This window comes from Euwallacea similis, unplaced genomic scaffold (genome assembly GCF_039881205.1).
Source record: "Euwallacea similis isolate ESF13 unplaced genomic scaffold, ESF131.1 scaffold_49, whole genome shotgun sequence".
In the NCBI taxonomy this organism is placed as follows: Eukaryota; Metazoa; Arthropoda; class Insecta; order Coleoptera; family Curculionidae; genus Euwallacea; species Euwallacea similis.
The window spans coordinates 115,308-136,323 of record NW_027098674.1 but is presented as its reverse complement, the minus strand read 5'-3'; the positions used below and the strand labels follow the sequence as shown (position 1 = coordinate 136,323).

Sequence of the window (21,016 nt, the reverse complement as noted above, 5' to 3'; positions counted from 1 at the left end):
AGATTTTGATGAACCAACCATGACAACGAAATAAAATGATATTTTTCAGACTACAAGGCACCATCAAAGTTGAAATTTTTTTAACTCAACTTTTTCTGCTTCAGATGTCAACTTCAGAATCTCAAATAAAACTTTTACAAGCAAACAAGAAAGTAAACTGGCAAGCTGTAGAAGCAAAAACTGTTAAAAGTAGGAAATTAGGGCAATTCAAAATTCCCATACTTACAAGGAGTGTTTACTAAGGTCATTTCGACTGCACAAGAAACGTGGGCTGAGGAATTTTTAGCTGGATCTGCAAATTTTCTCTCTTCTTCTGTGACCAGGTCACATGAGGTTCCCTAAAAACCGGAGATATTCTTCAATACTTACACACTCTGTCATTACATTTGCTAGAAACTTCTGAGGCTAATAGCTCTAAAGGCCCACAATAAACGCCCGATTTTGCTGCAATAAAGCATTCAAAGGCATGGTAAGTCTTGCCCAAGTTGGTGGGGCCTGCATGAAGGATAATTTTCCTGTTTATAAATCTGACTTCAGGGTACCAATTAGCAGGAGATCTGTACATAATAATCAATAAAGGAAAGTTTAGTAAAGCAGTTTTACTGAAAGCAAATATGGAAAATTATGCTCCTGCATAACTTAGCAGGACTAATAACTCAAACGTTAGTTACCACAGATCTGAGATCTTTTTCAAATCATCCATACATTCCAAATGTGGGAACATTTGTTTGGCATGTCGCAAGAAATAAGGGAAAATGTCGGTATGATTCCGTGCGCCCTGTAGAATATCACTTACTACTACATGTAAATCAACAAGCAGATCTGATGCCTCTAGGCAATATCTTCGAAAACTAACATATGCTTGGTGTTGAAGGTAATCTATAATGAAACTATATTACACCAATGCGAATATTGGGTTATGGGGATAAAAGAAAACACACTAATTACTAATGATTCTCTATTTTCTGATATGCGCGGTCCGATAGATTTTAAAAGAGTGTCTTATTATATCAAGACGTAGAAAAGGAATGAATTTATCAAGTATCACTCCAGACACCCATTCATCGAACCTGTATGTTTATATACAGTGTGACCCACTTAAGAGCGGGACACCCCTGTAAAATTTTTATTTGTGGTTCGATTTTGATCATTTTTTTATATGTTGTAGGGCATCAAAAACTCTATTTTGTGACAAGTTCTTGTTACGCTCGCTTAAAATCTAAGGTCTACTTTGCCCCTTTCTTATGACGAAATTTTAAGAAAAGACATTAGGGAATTTTTTATTTTAAATTTAGCTTCAGTAATAACTTTAGAATTATTCAAAATGGCTGTATTTCAAATTTCGTTAAAAAATGTTTATCCATAAAAAAGTTGTAGAGCAATCCAATTTTAAATTTATTGAACCATCTGGATGTAATAATTTTTGGTCAAGTTGGCTGAGTACGGATCCAATAAACATAGTTAAGTCACTTGTTTTATCCTTGTCATTAAATACAATGCAATTGTCTTTTTGTAAATAAATAAACCAGTTCTTGGTGGTTTAGAAGAAAATTTAACTGTTTTTGATTGAAGAAAAAGTTCAGATATGAATAATCAATTAACTTTAAGGGAAAAAATTGAAATAGTGCGTCTTTCTGGTGACAATGACAGAAGTGTAAGGGAAGTGACTAGAATATTTAACACAAGATATCCTAATCGACGTCCGATTACTAAAAGTACAGTGAATCGAATAAATCGTACATTTAATGAAACTGGAGCCGTTGATAGATATTTGTTAAAAAACAACCGTCCTGGAAATAGAAATGAAGGTGATACAGAAATCGCAATTTTAAATTATTTTACTAATAACCCACATGCTACATTAAGAATAGCAAGTTTAGATTTAAATGTACCGAGGGAAAAGATTCGTCGATGCCTGAAAAAGAATAAAATTAAGCCATTTAAACCAAAATTTCTGCATACTTTGGAGGAAGGAGACAAGAACAGAAGATTGGAATTTTGTTTGTGGGCGCAAGGGGAGTATCAAGATAACAACAATTTTCTAAAATGTATTCTATTTAGTGACGAAGCTACATTTACTACTAACGGGATAGTTTCTTCATAGAATTGTAGATTTTGGTCTCATGAAAATCCACGCTGGATTATCAACTGCAAAAGTCAATATTCCCAAAAAGTAAATGTTTGGTGTGGAATAATCTATGACAAACTTATCGGTCCATTTTTTCTTGAGGGCAATATGAATTCTGCAAGTTTTTTAGAACTATTGAGAAATGAATTATCCAATGCGATTGACAATCTTCCACTATTATACACAAGTAACATGTACTTTCAACTTGATGGAAGTCCTATACATAACGCGAAAATTGTTCGGCAGTGGCTAAATACAAACTTTCCCAATCAATGGATCGGACGGAATAGTCCATTAATACAATGGCCACCCAGATCACCGGACCTGACCCCTTTAGATTTCTTTTTGTGGGGTACTCTTGGGCAAAAAGTATATAAAAACCGCCCCAGAAATAGAGAAGAACTATGCATAAGGTTGAGACGCGCCTGTGAAGAAATTACTCCCTTATCTCTCAGAAAAGTAATGAGTAATACTAGAAGAAGATACGAGAAATGTATCCAGTTGAACGGTAGCTTAATCGAAGCAAGTGTTTTTTAAAATGAATTAAATCTCTTTTCGTTACAATTTTTTTTTCACATTGAATCATTAATTAATTTAAATTAAATAAAATTTAATTGTTCTACAACTTTTTTATGGATAAACATTTTTTAACGAAATTTGAAATACAGCCATTTTGAATAATTCTAAAGTTATTACTGAAGCTAAATTTAAAATAAAAAATTCCCTAATGTCTTTTCTTAAAATTTCGTCATAAGAAAGGGGCAAAGTAGACCTTAGATTTTAAGCGAGCGTAACAAGAACTTGTCACAAAATAGAGTTTTTGATGCCCTACAACATATAAAAAAATGATCAAAATCGAACCACAAATAAAAATTTTACAGGGGTGTCCCGCTCTTAAGTGGGTCACACTGTATATATCCCTGGAGGGATTAGACCAAACATATTAGTCGAAAAATAATTTATGTGTCTGATGGAAATGATACTTTCATAAATTTTGCCTTATGAAAGAAAGCATTATCCAACAGCGAAGAAGAAGAATTCACTGTCTAATCCATTTTCTGCTAATGAGTGCTCGATGGAGGGATTCTGGAAAAACTTGTTTAAAATTTTCAACAAATCTGCCTTGTTAAGATTGTCAGTGAGCTCTGCTCTCATGTTAATATCATCAGGATTGGGCTTTACTTGAATGGGGGTAAATAGGGAGGAGACACTGTCTTTGGAACTCTTTCTAAACCGGATTTGCAGGCGAAGGGGGAGACATATTTGACAGTTTACATCGGTTAGGGGCAAAGGATTCTGAAGGAAGACACTGTTTACTGTGCGAAGTACTATACGCATTTTTGACTTTTGTAACATTTTGGATACGAAAAATTCCTCAGAAAAATTGTGAAATTATAACATAAACATTTTAAATAAAATCTAACTTCATTAGTGTTAGAAAGGCAATGTGAAAGAATAATTCAGGCTATGTGTTCCCTCCTTTATTGCTACTGTATAAAAAGAGACAGGTATACTTTGCAAGCTTGTCATTCGATACAGTTTACAAATTGAGGTGCGTCGACCTTGTGGTGCATTCCTTACTCGAAAGCTGTTCACTCCGGAACCTGCACCGATAAGTGACACATACTCAAATTGCACTTGGCTGGTATCCAGTACCGGAAGTACAGAAAAGGTTCGTTCGCCTTTAAAAAATAAACGACACCCTGAAACTTTCACTTTCTGGTCTGCTCCTTCGATTCGGTATATCTCCATAATTCTAAGCTTTCTTAAGATAAAGTACCAAGTGCATCACCCTTAGTATTATTATACAAAGCTGTGATATTAGAGTTATGTTTTCATTCAAAGAAAACTTCTAAAAAAAATTTATTTACTTCAAAAATAAAATAAAAGTTATATTCCAGAATGTGCGAAGCTGCGCATCCATTTTTCTCCACTGAACAAATTTGTTGCATCCCCGAAAATTATTTACATGAAATAGAATGGCGAATCTTAGGTTTTCTTTGGGAGACATACCCATTACCTTTAGAAAAACTGAGAATGGAAAAACATGATAGGGAAGCAGTTAGTGTCTCTATACTAAAGATGGACTCCGTTTCCGTTCCAGACTCCCTATAAACAGTTTTTTTGGGAGATTGAATTATACAAAATGTGTAGTAAATACTAAGGCCTTTTACTGGTCTCAGGGTGGAGGCCTCGCTGAGTCTCCCACTATATTTCCTTCTCTAACATTGTTTCTTATTCTCATGAAAACGGTTATAGCTAATTAACCAAGTCAATAATGAACTTTAATCATTGTGTCTTCTATTAAAATATAAGGCAGTTGAAGAAACTTATTGGTATGGGAGCCAGTTCTGAATTTTTGTTTGGGTCAAGTTACAGATCCCCTGATCCTAGTTACAAGGACTGAATAGGTAAATCTTTTGTTGCTGTAAATATTACATTGAGATGAAGCATTTTTAATGCCATGTACTCTCTAATTTTGATAATGTACCTCACTGTGCCATCCTTCAATGTATAAATTTCATTTTTCAGGTCAAACTAGTTTCCAAAGTGTTGTGGTGACAGCAAACTGGATTAACCCGCCTCGATGGCGATGCCATAATAGATTTCGTCAAAACCCTCTGTCAAGTATCTCTAGACGAACTAACTCATCCGGGACACCCTCGGATGTTCTTTCAGAAAATAGTGGAAATTCCTTATTACAACATGGGTAGAATCTGTTTGCAGTGGTCAAAATCTGGCAAATACTGAGAGAGCACTTCAATACACTGACACGCACTGATGAAAGTAATTGTTTTAAGTTTCAAGTAAAGAAAAAAAGTCTCTATCAATATGCTTTTCAGAATTTACCATAAACCTTGTGATAACTAATAGAGAGGCGAAATTCGCAAAAGAAGGCTCTGGAAACATAGAAGAAGGAGAAAAAGTCGGTGATGCTTCTGAGAATAATAAAGATGGCGTAGCGGATTAGCATTTTCAGGAGGTTGCGAAAATAGCTGTCGAAATTTTGGACAGGATCATTGATGACGTTATTGTGGATGTGGACAGTAGGCTAAATACCTCGAGATCTACTATATCTGTTAATTCTATAGAAGAAACTAAGAGCGTGTCGTCTTCAATCATTTCAGGTAAAAAGTTTCCAGAAATCCAACAAAAATTTATAATACTCAAGTACTTTTTTTCAGAATTTCCTCGCTGGGGAGCCCCACAACAAACAGTGAGAACGATTCTGCAATTACTGTCAAATTCATTCACATACTTCAAAAAGATGCTATCCTAGTATCCCGATCCTTATGCAAACTATCTATGACACCGCTCTCTGAGGGCACTTTAGACCCAAAATCTCACGAACTCAGATCCAAAATTCTATCTTTGCAGCTGCTTTTGTCGATATTACAAAATGTGGGTCCGATTTTTCGGTCAAACGAAATGTTCATCACCGAGATAAAACGGTACCTTTGCGTGGCTCTGAGCAAGAATGGTGTCAGTTCGATTTCCACAGTATTCGAGCTGCCTCTAGCCATATTTTTGGCCTTATTTTCCAACTTCAAGTTGCACCTGAAGATGCATATTGAGGTGTTTTTCAAAGAAATTTTCCTGAGCATCTTAGAAACATCAAACTCGTCGTTTGAGCATAAGTGGGTCGATGGTGATCCAGGCTTTGACGAAGATTTGTGGCGATTTCCAGTCAGTAGTGGATATTTACGTTAACCATGATTGTGATTTGGCGGCAGCGAACTTGTTTGAGCGGTTTATCAATGATCTATTTAAGGTGGCACAAGGTAAATTTAAGTTATTTTGTTATATTATTAGGTCGTGTAGTATGAAATGAGTAGAATTGAATTGAAACTAGTCATTTTTTTTCATATGAAATGTTTTTATTGTCAATCGAAATATGCACCACCATTATCAATACACTTCTGCCATTTAACGGGAAGTTCATTGATTCCCCTGCTGTAAAAGCCTGCAGGCCGGGAGTCGATAAACTCTTGGAAGGCAGCTTTGACAGCCTCGTCGGAGTTGAATGTTTTCCCTACCAAGAAGTTATCCAAATTTTGAAAGAAGTGGTAATCAGTGGATGCCAAGTCGGGTGAATACGGTGGATGACGAAGAGTTTCCAATTCCAACTCCTGTAGCTTGGCCAAGGTGACTTGTGCGGTGTGTGGCCGAGCGTTGTCGTGCAACAATAGCGGTGCGCTTCGATTGACTAATCTTGGCTGCTTAACCGTCAGTTGCCTCATCATTTTGGTCAGTTGTCGGCAGTAGACATCAGCCATAATCGATTCACCAGGTTTCATGAAGCTGTGATGGATGACACCTGCGTTGGACCACCAAACGGACACCATAAGCTTCTTTTGATGAAGATTTTTTTTCGCACAATGTTTTGGTGGTTCATCTTGATCCAACCACTGCGATGAACGTCTGGTATTGTCATATAGGAACCATTTCTCATCACAAGTAACAATCCGATTCAAAAATGGATCGTTATTATACCGGCACAACAAAGAAACACAAGTTTCGAGACGTCGTTCTTTCTGTATGTCGCTCAATTCATGCGGTACTCACTTGTCCAGCTTTTCCACCTTACCAATTTCAGCCAAATGAGTCAATATTGTTTTTTTGGTTACACTAAATATTAACGATAATTCGCTTGCACTTTGACGTGGATTCGCTTCCACCACGGCTTTCAGATAATCGTTATCCACTTGAGTTTCAGGTCGTCCACATGGTTCATTTGTTAGGTCAAAATTACCAGAACGAAATTTCATGAACCAACGAGATACTGTTTGCTGTGAAGTGACTTCAGTACCAAACACATCATTAATATTGCGAGCCGTCTGAGCTGTTGTGGTTCCACGGCGGAACTCATATTTCATTAACACACGAATTTCACTATTTTGCATGGCTGCACAAAAATTTTTATAAAAATAAAAGTTTTCAATAATTTTTAACACTTTAAACTCTGATCGAAAGAAGAAGAATGTGCCTTTTCCACATAAAAAAAGTCAAGTCCAAATATAGATTTATAGTGAAGTTATTCGCAGTTGAATGTGGCATTTCGAGAATCTACTCATTTCATACTACACGACCTAATATTTTCTTATTTTTCAGGAGACCAATTTAAAATGTTTTGTATTATTTGAGCCAATAAAAAAGTATGTAGAGTAAAGTTGCCTAATTTGGACCATTTTGAACTTAATTGACCATAACTATCAAAATAATCAAAATTTTCCGCGATAAAATAGTCTGGATTATTAATTGGTCCTTTAATCACAAAACTGACCGCTCATCAACTTATTTTTGCTAATAGGTTTTTCACAAGTAATTAAAGACAAAAGGTCTACAAAAGGTTGAAATTAAACAACTCGTTGCCTAATTTCAACCTTTTCAAATTAGAAACCTTAAGGTTCCTAATTTGAACTCCTAGATTTTGTAATCGGTTTTAAATATAAAACACGTAATAATGAATGAAATTTTAATGTACTCGTAGTAACTAGGTATATTAACATCAGAAAATTTCAGAACACAAACAAAAAACTAATTAATTTGAACAAAAATACTTAATTTAGGTCTTACAATCAGATTTTTTTTTCTCTGTTAAGCAGAAACTTTCAAATATTCCTTGTGCTCAGAATTAGTGAGTTCTAGAGTTTTTTTAATCCCTCTCCCATGTGCGCCTCCTCTGCCATTACGTCTTTTTCGACCTTGTTTTAGTTTTTGATTGTGCTCAAATCTAGAGGACTTTTTTGGTAGAGGAACAATCTTCTGTAAAGGGGCACATACTAAGTCCTTACTTGTAGAAGGAAGAGATTCAAGTTCAACATTTTGCAAGTTTTCACGATTTTTAAATGTAATCAAAGGCACATCATCATCACTAGACCAGTCCATTTCAAATGTATTTTTATTTTCTAAAATAGGAGGTTGTTCGAATACCTCGGAAACAAGAAAGTCTGATTCTTTCTGATTATAATAAGATCCAAGTGGTTTAAAAAGAGAACGGTCCAGCGGCTATAATCAGTACGTAGTATGGCCCAGTAACTGAAGCATTATTACGCAATTTTCTGTAGCCAAATTCAAAGCATTAAGATTTTTGCAATGCGTCGTGTTGTAAAGCACCCCGGGTTACGCATACGTAATAATATCATATATGTATTAATCTCTTACATTATTTCTTGTACTATTTTCTCATGGAAACCTAAGGACAGTATTAGAACTTAATTAGAATGTATATTTACGTAGAAACACAATTCCTTTGTCTAACTAACCCATCAAATTGTAATTAGCTGAGACTCAAAGTCTCAGTACTGTTTAAGGTTCAAACTACCCTTATTAATGTACTTTATTAAAGTCCACGTAGATATCGTGTATATAAATAGGGCAGTCAAGCAGTTAAGAAAGATAGTCCAGCAGAAACCTTCAGACTCATCTTCACAAAACACTTACATAAAAGGGTCTTTACGCCTCGCTCCCGCTCTTGTATTATCGAGAAGTTAATAAAGTGTTATATTTTTGACTCGCGTATAGTTATTCCAATCCGGCACATTACAGTGTGGCCGTCTAAAAGTAGGATCATTTTTTTCTCTTTTGATGGGTGCACAACTTCAATGAAATGTTTCAGCCAATCTATAAACAGTTTTGAAGAAATGTATCCTGAGTCGGAGATTGTCACGATACCACCAAAAGGCGTCCCATTTGAGAGTTCTGGACAGTGTCTTTTTCGTTTGAAAATTATCATCGGGGAAATTGTAAAGCCCTGCTGCATTAACACAACAAACAATAGTGGTATTTACTCCACGTTTCCCACTGGCCACTGCTCCCACAACTTTGGAGCCTTTTGTGGTAATAATTTTTTGATGTTTTTTAGCAACAATGGAAAATCCTGATTCGTCCGTGTTAAATATAGACGTAGCGTCAATCTGATTCTCGTCACACAGTTTTTCCAAAATATCAAAAAATTGATTAACATTTTCCTTGTTGAAACCTCTCAAACAATTTATTGACGTGGATTGGGGTTGACGTAACGAAAGATGTGAGTGACGTTTCATGAATTGGTAGTACCACTTTTTACCCGCTAATCTTTTTGTTTTGTTAAAACAATTGACAATATAATTTTTTTCAGCAAAATCGAAAGCTAGTTTTCTGACATCTTGAATTATAAATCCAAAGAAACAATCAGAAAATCGCCGAATGTGCAAACAAAGCATCTCTTCCAATTCGTCATTGAAAGTGCAACTTCTTACAAACATTTTTCTTGAATTTTTAACTTCTTTATTAGAATTTTTCAGGTGTCGAAGAAAAGTTGCTTTGGGAATTTTATAAACTCTGCCATATTCGTTAAGTCCTTTCTCTCCATTTTTGTGGGCCAATAACGCCGATGCCAAATCCTCTTTACGCCAGTTGCCATATGAACCCCGTTTCGACATCTTGAACACAAGAAATTGTTAAGTCTGTTTCATTAGAATTAAGTTTTCGAAATTAACTTTAGGTTTTCTAAATTAAACCCAGGTTCAATTTAGGAAATTCACTGAAGTTCAAATTAGGAAACTAGCACTCTATTTCAAAGATCATTAAAAATCAATTAATTAATATAATTTTTTTTTATATAAACAACCCATAAAATACCTAAATCTATAAGGTTTTGATAAAACAAGTTTAAGTTTTACTTACCGTAAATTTAAATGAAAAAAATTTTTTATCCCTTAGATAAAACCTGTCGCAAATTACTTCGACACTGTAATGTACCTATCTTATGAATTAGGAAAAATTAACTGATATTCGAGCTTAATTGTATTTCTCATGAAGAATTGTATTTGTTCTGTACTAACTCGGCCTTTGGCCCAACCAATAATACTAACTTAACCTTGGCCCCACTGTAATGGAACTCGCGAAACAAAACTCGGGAACACTTTGGTAGATTTTTATTCCGCTGGTTATGACACACACAACCCTTAATCTTTTACAAAACTAAAGATCTCGGAATTAAACTGACATTTCAATAGAGAGAGCCAAGAGTTAATGAGGGAAGTGACAAAATTCCGGGAGCGTCGAGTTATATTATTATAATCGTTATGGTCAAAATAGTTATGGTCCTTTTACAAGCTTCGGGGTATCTTAAGTACTAAATCTGGGGGTCAGTACCCATAGGCGTACTCCGGTTTTAGGCAATTAACAAGACAATCCACAGATGGTAACTTTCTAAATCCTTAACCCGTAACGTTAAGATAATGGTAAGAACAGTTGATTTACGGGGGTGTTGCAGCTGTAGTGCGATTTAGCAAAAATGTGGATATTTTAGACTTTTGTCTTGACGAGGAAAAGGAGTGAAAGTTTTTATGAAGGGTAACTCTTATTGGAAAATAATGGGTTCCCAACATATGGCCATCCTGGACATACCACCAAAGTAATGAAAATTCATAGGCGTAGCCTAAGGGTACATTACACATCCCTTAATCATCTTATTCGCACCTCCATATGTTTTTAGGCGAGATGATAAACAGACCTTTATCTTTACCACGAATGATCTATTTTGACTAGTACAAGTTTAGTCCATTTCTAATTTACAATGGGGCACCAGTAGGTGCCTGTGATATTCCGCACATGTTCAAGGATAAGTTACAATATTATGAGACAACATGTTTTTTGCATTTACATTAAATAAGTTGATAAGTAACTGCATATGGCTTTCTTTATGAAAGCTCACGTATATTTTAACCAATGTAATTTAGTTCGGATATAAAGGACCTAAAATACAATAAAAATACAAAAAATATATAAACGAGGGTTATTTTAGGAAAAATCCCGATTTTTGAATCTATCTGCTTTTATATTTTGTGTCTATTTAAAGGTTAGTGTTAAGGCTTGCTCTTGTATATACAAATTATAAGTTATCCAGATGCAACGCCTATCCAAATCGCACCTTTGTCAGCGATTATTGAGATTTTACCCGCTACTTCCCGATAAGGGAAGTGATTATTCCAGCGGCACTCTTTATCGGCTTCTCGATCACACTCGCTGGTGCCTTTATCACCATTTTTTTATTTTGACTGGATAAGGCACTGTGGTGCATTATACACTCGAGATCAGTTCACTCCGAGAACCTGCACCGACAAGTGATACTCACAGAAGTGACAGTTGACGAGTAGCAGGGGCGGAAATAGCGAAAGGGTTCGTTAGCTATATAAACTCAAAACGACCCTTAAAACCTCTCTTAATATCATTTTTCTCTTAGTTCCCTCGAGATAAAGTACCACGATTATCACCCTCAGTATAGAACATACAGACTATGATAATAAATGTAGCAATAGTTTTGTGTAAGTGTAATGTACCCTTAGGATACGCCTATGAATTTCCACTACTTTAGTGGTATGTCCGGGATGGTCATATGTTGGGAACCCATTATCTTCCTATAAGGGTTACCTTACATAAAAAAACCTTCACTCTTTTTCCTCGTCAAGACAAAAGTCTAAAATATCCACATTTTGCTAAAATCTCATTACAGCTGCAACACCCCCGTAAATAATCTTTTCTTACCATTACCTTGACGTTACGGGTTAAGAATTTAGAAAATTACCATCTGTGGATTGTCTTGTTAATTGCCTAAAACTGGAGTACGCCTATGGGTACTGACTCCCAGATTTGGTACTTAAGATACCCCGAAGCTTGTAAAACGACCATAACAGTTATAATAACATAACTCGATGCTCCCGGAATTTTGTCACTTCCCTCAGTAACTCTTGGCTTTCTCTATTGAAATGTCAATTTAATCCCGAGATCTTTAGTTTTGTAAACGATTAAGGGTTGTGTGTATCATAACGAGGGGAATAAAAAATCTACCAAAGTGTTCCCGAGTTTTGTTTCGCGAGTTCCATTACACACCACATATCTCAGGAGGGACAAATTCAAATAATCGTAAAATACACAAGCACTTCAAAGCAGAGTACAAAAGTGATGAATCGTATCAGGATGACTTGATTAAACAAGAGACAGGAGAAATACTTGATACTTTTGAAGACGATGATGATTCTGTGAATGATCCCAATTACGATTTGTTGGATTTAAGTTCTTGAGATGAAGGTTCCTAAGAAAATTATTATCTTCTATTAAGCACACAAAAATAAAAACTTATTTGATCGTATGGCTAATTCAAGTTGGTAAATATCAAAAATGTCAAAGATATTTGATGTTAACGCCAAAAGCTTAACAATTTCAACATGATCGGCGATCGGTATTTACGATTGTACTGATCAAGTAATCGCTCCAATTCATCTTTAATATTATTAGTAGTTAAATCAAAGCTATGAATATTATCACATGTTTATCATAGTCGTTTTATGTTTTTATTGAAACGCTAACTGAAGCAGAGGCTAATAAAAAACCAATCAAGTGGAAAAGAGGTAACCCTAGTGGTTGAAAGCGTAATGTAGCAAAAAAAAGAAAGAGTGAAGGTTTACTTTATACAGTGAGGGAGAAACCCAGACATGCTAAACATAGCCAGCCAATTAACTGTAACCATTGTCGATTTAAGTGCCAAAACAGTTTTACTGATGCAGAAAGGTAAGTTATAAGCGCAGCATATTGGAAGCTAGCAGATTTTCAACGGCAAAAGACTTTCTTCTTCAAACTATTACTGCTAACCTCCCAGAGAGAAGAACCTGAAATGGCAATAAGCCCGCTGCCAAAATTCGAAAAAATATTTCTTTCAGAAAGATGGAAAGAAAATTAGAGTGTGTCAAGCATTTTATTTAAAAACACTCGATATAAGCAACGACAGTGTTTTAAATGTTTTTCGTTATAAAGGCCTGGCAGAAAATTATATCGGTGCAGACGAACGGGGAAGGTTTGAGTCTGCCAACAAAACATCACAGGAAATAATTGTTGCTATATAACACAAAGAGTTTCCCAGCCATAGAGTCACATTATATCTGTCAATCGTCTAAAAGGCTGTATTTAGATGGTACTTTGTCGATTTCAAAAATGTACCACCTTTTTAAAGAATCATGTATAGCAGAAGGTAAACCGTATCCATCTGTGACCACCTACAGAAGAGTTTTTAGAAAACAATATAACTTTTCCTTTTTTAAACCAAAAAGAGATTTATGCCAAATCTGTGAAAGGAACAAACATGATCCCGCGAATGCCGCATGTGATAAGGCCTACGAAACGACACCTGATCCGAAAAAAAGGGTGTTACTCTGCGAAAAATGTGAATAAAGAAAAGGCCACTAAAGAGGGACATTTTAGATCTATTACTTTCGATCTTCAATCAGTTTTACAGATTTCATCATCTAATGTTAGCTCAACGTACTACTCTCGCAAAATTTGCATGTATAATCTTACAATTTACGAAGCAAAGCCACCTAATCTGCCTTGCTTAGCTAAAAAGCAGTATTTCCAATCTTTACTATTTTAGGAGCTACTAATATTAAGCTCAATCCTAAGATTCACCAATAAATCATTAGTAGTTTGATTTGGTTTTTGGTAAAAAATAACAACAAATTTTAATAAAATACTAGGAATTCTATACCCCAAAATAGTTTTTAGGTCAAAATGGCCACTACTGCTTTTTAGCGTTGTACCGTGGGGTGTGTATTTTTCAAAAACAATACGTACATACACTAGCAGTAAATCTTTAACTATCATTACTTCTTTCTTTCCTATTGCCTGATTTTAATATTAAGTATATTATTAATTGTAGAGCAAAAAGTAAGATTTTTGTGATGATTCCATCGCTGCGCTGGTTTGACTGACGAGCGCTAGCAAGTCCGGCAACTACGAAAATATTTTTTATTCATATCGCCTACCGGGGTTTTCTAACGTTTTATGACGATTCTTTTGCGATTTTGCAATCTGCTGTGGAAGTGACATAAGTTCATCTTAGCATACTTATTTGTATGTCAAATTGACATTGTATTTCCAATATTTTTTGTGAAACTCACCATGAGTGTTAATATGTTCAGTAGTTTTTGTGTTAAGCTAGTCTATAATGACGATTCATCTGATTGTACGTCATCAGAAAATGATAGTCCTTTGTTGAAATTTTAAACAAGTATTATAACTATTATAGTTTCCATAGTCAAATATATGTAAGAAAAAATATTTCCTTATTAAAAAAAAATTTAAAAAACACGAGTTTTAGCAAGATTTCTGTTGGATTTCTGATACAAGTGTTCCCGTCCAAAATTCAATAGTCTTTATGTTCTCTAATTTATTGTCTGTAAGAGTCAAGTTTGTTCAATTTATGACTCCTTTTCTTAAAACAGAAGAAAGAAGAAAGTAGGGTTTTTTGGGTCTTTTTGTTTCTTTAAGTTAATATTTCACCCATGTAAAGACCAGATGATCAGGACAATAAATCAAGAGAATGGTTGCAGTGTTTGACCCTTTTAATACAGATGAGTAGTAAAAGTGTGAGCTTTTAGTAGTTAGTTCGTTACAGATCATTTGACCGTTAACACGTGCCTTCTGACTGTAATAAAGGAATTAGAGTTCTAACAGAAGTGATCTGTCTTAGATTCTTTTATTTCTATACCCCATAATCCAATAATTTCTTTATTCGACCAAGGTCGGGAATAGAATGCCCCCCCCCCCCCCATACAAGGTGTCGGAGTCATCCCCGCGCATCTGTTTATCTTCAAAAACAACCTCTAAACCTTCCACATTCTTCCCACGCTTACATCCCTTAATCATTCTCTTCACACCCCTATATGATAAACAGACCCTCTTTATCTTTTAAGGCAATGATCTACTTTAGCTAGTACAAGTTTAGTCAATCTCTATTGGGCACTCATAGGTGTCTGTGACATACCGCATATGCCCAAGGATAAGACGTAGCACCATCCTTGTAAGATAACAGGACTATTGCTCTTGCCTTAAATGAATTAATAACCAACCCCTGTATCACTTTCTTTAAGAAAGCTCACACGGTCAATCCTGACACCAAATTCGCTCTCGAATTTCCTTAACAATTACCAACAGAAACGTAATACACAGAGAACTTAGAACTAGGTATTAATGAAACTACAGAGTGCGAAGAGCTATAGCTTACAACATGACAACAAAAGCACAAATTACAAAGCGTGCCACCCTTAACATCACTACGATAAAGAACAGGAACTATACAGTGCTCCGCTCTTAACAGGACTACTAACATTAATTGCAAAGCGTCCCGCTTCCAACAACTATACAAAAATAAGGAAAATACTAACAGAATATGAACTGCAAAGCGTCCCGCTTTCAACAGATCAACTAAACATTGGTTGCGAAGCGTCCCGCTTCCAACAACCCTACACTAAAATATGAACTGTAAAGTGTCCCGCTTTCAACAGATCAACTAAACATTGGTTGCGAAGCGTCCCGCTTCCAACAACCCTACACTAAAATATGAACTGTAAAGCGTCCCGCTTTCAACAGATCAACTAAACATTGGTTGCGAAGCGTCCCGCTTTCAACAACTTTACAAAAATAAAAGTAAATAAATCATGAATTGTCCGATAGGTCGTCAGGCCATAATCTGATCATGTCCTTGGTCACAATTCGTTTTCGATTTGACGCAAGACTTTTCAGCGCATACCTTTCATTAGGGAGAACTCGAGTTATTTCGAATGGTCCCTCATACCTGTCGTCTAATTTTGCCAAATGACTATTGCCTGAAGGGTGATAGACGTAGTCACCTATTACAAATACCTTGTTTGACCTTCTTTTCTTGTCGAACAGATTTTTCGCCAGATCCGCTTGCTTCTTCATACGTTCGTATGCCAGTTCTCGATCGCTTAATAAATTATTGGGGACGTCCTTCAACGAAATGGACGCTGTCAAGGCTTTTACATCGGAGCTACTGCCTTCAACCCCTGTTAACAAATACACTGGCGAAAATCCAGTTGTCTCTTGTACCGTAGTGTTCAATGTATTTTGCAATTTTTGAATTACATTCGGCCATTCTGTTTTATTAGTTATTTCTGCCCTAAGCAAGTTGGTGACTGTGCCCACATAGCGTTCCACCTGTCCATTGCCCCGTGGAGCACTTTTGGCAACAAAATGTTGTTGAATACCCAGTTCCGAGAGTGATCTTTGAACTAAACTGTCAGTAAAATTGGTACCCCTATCGCAGATCAATCTTCACGTGATACCAAACATATTTAAGTACAAGGTCATGGCACTGCACATCTCAGTACCTGACAAGGTCTTAAGTGGTACCAAAAATAAAAATTTCGTAAAAGAGTCGACCAAAAGTAATAAGTGCTTATAACCCTCGGCCGAAGTTGGGAACGGACCCACACAATCAGCATGGACTGTATGAAATGGTATCGGTCTTTTATCAATAGGGTGCAAATGTGCCTGTTTAGGACCAGTATGATTTTTACTAATAATGCACTTCAAACAATGGTTGCAATATTTTCTTACGAACTTCGCCATCCCAGGAAACCAAAAATAGTGGTTTATTTTAGCTAAGGTTTTGTCGGGGCCGATGTGGCATTGTTCGTCGTGAAATAATCTTAGTAATCCTAAACGGCTACCCTTGGGTATAAAAGCACAGTAAATAGGCGGGTTTCGACCAGGGTTAATTTTTCTAAATAACAACTCGTTTTGACAAAAATAGTCGGTCGTGAGTTTCCCGTCGTTTAGTTTGCTTATGATGCCCTGGGTTTCATGATCTTTTCTTTGGGCTCTCTTTAACCAATTGTCCGTGGTCACAGTCTGAATTCTTACGAGCTCGGGGTCAATGACCTCGTCAATGGGGTTCCTACTAAAGTAGTCCACGTGTTGGATATATTTTCCCTTGCGATATTCTATTTCAAAATCGTACGATTGTAAAAATAACCACCATCGGGCTACCCTCGGTATTAATTCCCTTTTGTTTTGGGATAGCTTAAGAGAATTACAATCGGTTACGACTTTGAACTTCGTGCCAAGTAAATAAACCCGGAAATGTTTAATGGCATAATATACCGCCAGGGTTTCCAGCTCGTAGGAGTGGTACTTTGACTCCTCGCTCGATGTTCTTTTAGAAAAGTAAGCAACCACTCGCAAATGATTGTCGTGTTTCTGAAAGAGGATGCCTCCGTAACCCACTGAGCTAGCATCTGTATGGAGTTCTGTTCCCAAAGTCGGATCAAAGACGGCTAGTAGAGGTCTCTGACTAAGAAAGGCGCAAACATAAGATTTCGCGATCTTTTGCTCATCCCCCCAGTCAAAAGGCACGTTATTCTTTGTCAATTTCGTGATGCAGGCCGTACGTGCCGCCAGTTCCGGGACAAATTTACGAAAATAATTAGCAAGACCCATAAATTGCCTCACTTGCTTGACGCTGCATGGATCAGGGGCTCTCAAGAGGGCGTTCACCTTATTTTTCCCTGGCCGTATACCATCTTCAGAAACTTCCTGACCCAAATACTCGATTTGCCTTACAAAAAAGTTACACTTGTTGATATTTAACGAAAAACCTGCTTCCGTGAGACAATCCAAAACTCTAGCTAATTTTTTCAAGCCTTCAGGTATGGTCATTGAAGGAATAAGTATGTCGTCTAAGTAAACCATGGCATCCCTATCCCTTAAATCACCTAGAGCGCCACAAATCGCCCGCTGAAAAACAGCCGGTGCGTTCGAGAGACCGAACGGCATTCGCAAATATTCATAGTGCCCATCAGGCGTCACAAAAGCAGTTTTTTCGATCGAACACCTGGCTATTGGTATCTGATGAAATCCAGATGCCATATCCAAGGTGGTGAAATACTTATTTTTACCTAAACGGTCAAGCTGATCATCGATTCTGGGCAAGGGAAAACGATCCTTAACAGTGATTTTATTCAGCGCCCGAAAATCACAGCACATACGAGTGCTCCCGTCTTTTTTGTGAACAAGAACTATGGGGCTTGCGAAGGGGGAGTTGCTTTCGCGTATAATATTATGTTCGAGTAATTCCTTAATGATTAATTTTACCTTTTCTCGTTCAGAATGAGCCATTCGATAAGGACGGAAGTTAACTACTTTGTCATCCTTTAATTTAATTTCTAATTCCGCGGTAGAAATTGGTGACACTGAAATTCCAGTAGTGATGTATTGGCTATACTTCGTGAGTAATGCCAATAAATCCTTTAAATCTCGTCCCCGTAAGGGCGTCTTCACAACTTCCGCCGAAACGGAAATGGTGTTTACGGCCTTAGGTGACGACCCACGGTCATCTTTTAAATAAACACAGGTGCCCTTATCGTCTGTAAGAAGCTGGACCCCGGGGTGATTAAAAAGATCGCGACCTAATATGCAGTCGGGGACAATGGCGGAACTATCAACCACAAAAAAAACGATTTCGAAAGCAGTGCCGTCCCTCTCTATATTTAAAATCGTTTTTGTGTTTACAACTAGAGAGGACGCCCCTATGCCACGTAAGGTTAGAAAGGTTGGCTCCAAGTTACAGTTTAACTGCTTAATAATTTTTTCCGATATTAAACTGCACTCAGCGCCGGTATCTACTAAGCAGTTAACCAAAACATCTTGGATTTTAAATTGGGTGCAGAAATTTTTGTCTAAGTTCGCGCAAAAAAAGTTCACCTGACGAGAGGTGGACGGTTGCTCCCGCTTTCTCTGAAAACAGTCATCAACCCTGTGCCCCGTTTTATGGCAAAAACTACAGGTAAGCTTACTTCTATCTAGAAATTTACCCTTAACACTATCTACAGAATGACCAAATCTCGTTCTTTTTGGACAGGCACGACTAAGGTGTCCTGGATCATTGCAAATGAAACACAACTTAGCATCAGAGTTTCGTTGAACTTTTAAATCGAACGGATAATTCCTTTTAAGTTTACCGGAATCGGATTTACGGTTATTTTTATTATAATTCGCCAGAAGATCTAATAATTCGCTGACATTATTAATCTTACTGTTGAAGGCAGCCGTTTTGACTTGGACATCGTCAATGTCCCCAATAATGATTTCCAAACATTGACTTTCGGTTAAATTAACATTTAAAGATTTGAGCAAGGATAATTTTTTTCTGGCATACTCACAGTATGAACCTGCCAAATCACTAGTGAAGAGACTGGCTCTCCGCAGTTTCTCACTTAAGTTCTTTTTTGTCGGAAACACACTACATAGTTCATGTTTTAGACCTTCCCACGTTTTCTCATCTGGTTCCCACGTCGCAAACCATTCGGCGGCCTCACCTCTGAGGCTGGGAGTACTCCTCGTCAGCAACTCGTAGTCCGTCCAATCAAACAGGGTCCCCAATTTCTCGATCTCAAGACACCATTTTCTAGCATTGTGGACGTCCGATGAAGGGTCGAAAATCGGGATGGACACGGACGTCGATACTGCACTTTTATTTTTGTCCTGCAATGACTTCACGGATTCTGCTAACAATTTCACAAATTCTTCCATATTTGCACTCAGCGTGAACTCACAGCACTTCAAATTCGTCAAGCCGTATTTCTACACGGTATAGTTCACGTCGCGACCGATTTACGTCTCGATGGTACTTTACGTGAGATGATCCCACTTCTGATGTAAGAAAAAATATTCCCTTCTTAAAAAAAAATTAAAAAAACACGAGTTTTAGCAAGATTTCTTTATTCGACCAAGGTCGGGAATAGAATGCCCCCCCCCCATACAAGGTGTCGGAGTCATCCCCGCGCATCTGTTTATCTTCAAAAACAACCTCTAAACCTTCCACATTCTTCCCACGCTTACATCCCTTAATCATTCTTTTCACACCCCTATATGATAAACAGACCCTCTTTATCTTTTAAGGCAACGATCTACTTTAGCTAGTACAAGTTTAGTCAATCTCTATTGGGCACTCATAGGTGTCTGTGACATACCGCATATGCCCAAGGATAAGACGTAGCACCATCCTTGTAAGATAACAGGACTATTGCTCTTGCCTTAAATGAATTAATAACCAACCCCTGTATCACTTTCTTTAAGAAAGCTCACATATATATGTATATACCCTCTATTGTTTAGTCCTATATTAAATTAGAATAAACCATTAGTCGTAAAGATGGAGAGTCTGTTTATCATCTTGGCTGAAACATAAAATGCAGAAAACGACTCACCTATCAGTTTTGTCCTAAGATAAGTGTGAATAGAATGATTGAGGGTTGCGAGCGTGGGAAGAAGGTAGAATGGTATGTGTTAATTCTTTTGAAGATAAACAGATGCACTCGGGGGTGACCCTGATGCATCTTTGGTATGTTGGGCATTCGATTCCCAAAAAGCCGAGAATAAAGTTGTTTTGAAGACACGTGCGTGTATTTCATTAGAAAAACCTATCCGCTCTTTAACATAGTACAATAAATGAATTGTAAAGTAATCCCGAGTTCATTGTCCGCGAGTTACGAGATCCTGTAAAATATTCACGAGGGTGGTTCTCGCGCCAATCGAGGAACGAACCCCCTAACCCGAACAGACAATAAAAACATTTCACATGAAAAAAAAATGACTAAAGTTTCAATTCAATTCTACTCATTTCATACTACACGACCTAATATTAACTAATGATGGTTGCTTAACAGACAACTTTCGATGCATTTTGGTAGGTTCGGCACAGTATTTCTCTGCAGTAATGGTTTCATCCGGTTTTAAGAAGTTGTAATGGATTACGCCCCCCATTGACCACCATACAGTAACCATCGTCTTTTTTGGGTGCAAACTCACTTTAGGCATGTGTTTTGGATTCTCATCGACATCTAACCAGTTGTGCAGAGCGTCGTCTGTTGTCATACAGCATCCATTTTTCGTCGCACGTTACAATGCGATCCAAAAACGGGTCTCTGTCGTTTCGGATCAGCAGAGAATTGCAAATTTTCTGCCGTTCATTAAGCTCGTGCGGGACTCACTTATCCATCTTCTTTACTTTCCCAATCAGCTTTAGGTGCCGAGAAATTGTTGCGATGT

The 21,016-nt window shown here is 37.0% G+C and overlaps 1 long non-coding RNA gene across 1 annotated transcript; it reads right to left on the bottom strand.

The window, feature by feature from the left end:
- Positions 1–428: 428 nt before the first annotated feature.
- On the bottom strand, positions 429–3,278 carry LOC136418946 (uncharacterized). Its single transcript, XR_010753010.1, has 3 exons — positions 3,172–3,278; positions 672–879; positions 429–557 (listed from the first exon to the last, which is right to left on the bottom strand). It is a non-coding gene; the product is annotated as an uncharacterized lncRNA (long non-coding RNA).
- Between the last annotated feature and the right edge of the window lie 17,738 nt (positions 3,279–21,016).